The following is a 2,101-nucleotide window of genomic DNA, read 5'->3' as shown; positions in this document are numbered from 1 at the left end:
TATTCAATTAAATTATTTATATTAATTTTAATTTTAATTTTAATTTTAATTTTAATTTTGTACTCATTCTTTTTTAAATTAATCATAGTTTTTAATTTATAATTATAAACAACACTTAAAATAAATATTTTATTAAATATTTATAAATTAAAAGATGCCCATGATTGTCAAACATATTTTTTGTATGATTATATAATATTTTTTTAATAAATACTTGAAATATATTAGAGATATAAACTCATTAATAAATTATTGAAATCTAGAACAAATAATAAATTTAAGACAAATACAAAATTAAAAACAATAATTATGAAAAAAGTAGAATACAATTTTATATAAATATTTAATCATAACTGAATCAACCAATTCAACTAGTGACCCAACAGTTAAACCAGTAACCCAATAATTCAGTACTCTGATCGAATCAATTACCGGTTTAATTCTGATAATTATGCTTTAAGGCAACCAGGTGGAATGTATGTTTATTTTGTTTTATTTGTAATGTTTATTCCCTAAGTTGATGTATGAACTTTGTAACTGCCTGTAATTGACATGGTTAAAATAGTATATCATTTGTAGGTAAAACATCACTCCAAAGCCATATTGATGTTTCCAAGATGCACATAAATGTAGAGCTAAAAGAAGTGCTTGGTTTTAAGAAAAAATTTGTCTACATTGTCATTATCATTATATATTGGTAATATTTAGGAATGACACTACTGTGGAGGAATAGCAGACATCTTACAAGATGAATTTTGTAGATTACTTAGTTGTGCACCGTCAAGTTCAATTTGAATTAGCCAAATGTCATCTTATGACGAATGGTCCGCTATGATAAAATCAAACAGGACAATGTTGTGAAAAACATTGAGCAAGTACTGAATGCTATAGAGGTAAATATGTTAAGGTTTGAATACAATTTTACAATGTAATTTATTGGATCTGGACTGTGTTTATGAACTGAGATTTTGATATGAGAATTATTGGCAGGAATGAAACCCATTAGGATTGCTGGGATTGTTCCTATAAACATTGGCAAAGCTGATTGGTTTTACAAGGCATGTAGGAGGTATTGATAGAAAGTCGACACTCTCATTGGCAAATAATATGAGTATGATAATGTGAACACACACGGTTGTACAACACTGAGGTATTTTTTATCGTTCTACTAATTGTTATTCTTAATTTATTTTACTTTAAGTTTTTTATAAGATTGGATAGTAATAGTAGTAGTAGTAGATGATTGGTGGGTATATGCGGTGAAGATGAAGTTTGAGGATAGTTGACAATTTAAAAGTATAAATAATTATTACAAGTAAAATGGAGCTTTTAATATTAGAGTCATGAAGTCTATATGACTTGCTAAGGTCATCAAGAAGAAGGTGGAGGAGATCTCGAAAATAAAATTAAGTAGCATAAAAAGTAGGACTCAAAACAAGTGGAATGTGCATATTTCAAAGGCAAAAAAAACATTTCGGGTGAAGCGAATTGCATTGGAAAGCATAAATAGTTCTTTCAAAGAGTAATATAGAAGATTGTATGATTATTGCCATGATTTGCTAAGAACAAATCCCAGTTCTTCTATGAAGTTATAAGTTCAATTGCCTTTTGAAACACAACTTGAAACTTCTAATAAAGTTATGAAATGAAATTCGAAATTTTAAAAGACTTATATCTGCCTTCAAGCTTTATAAGGAGAATTTCAAAGGAACCGAAATTTTGTATTACAAAACTTAAATTTTAGTTATCCTTAATCAATAAATATAATACTAAATCTCAATTTTCTAATTTTAATTTTAATATCTGAAAATAAACACTACCTAAAAGATCATATAATTGAAATAAAAAACAACTCAAGACATCGACATAGTTGGTAAAAGAATTCTACGTATATTTTCAATTCAATTTTATTGAAAAGTTCTATATTATAGTCTATACATACTTTCACCATAATGATTTTCATTCAATAAAAATTAAATTTGATTAATGATCACTATTACCTTAAAATCAAACCACCTCAAAGATATTTTTTCATTTTTAGACAACTGATTTTGTACATTTAATTATATGCTATATCAACTTCCCCTTCATTACTACTTTT

The sequence above is a fragment of the Arachis ipaensis genome, chromosome B10 (assembly GCF_059453495.1).
Source record: "Arachis ipaensis isolate K30076 ecotype BB chromosome B10, ASM5945349v1, whole genome shotgun sequence".
Taxonomy (NCBI): domain Eukaryota; kingdom Viridiplantae; phylum Streptophyta; class Magnoliopsida; order Fabales; family Fabaceae; genus Arachis; species Arachis ipaensis.
The sequence above is the reverse complement of the archived record's forward strand: the minus strand, read 5'-3'. Positions refer to the sequence as shown.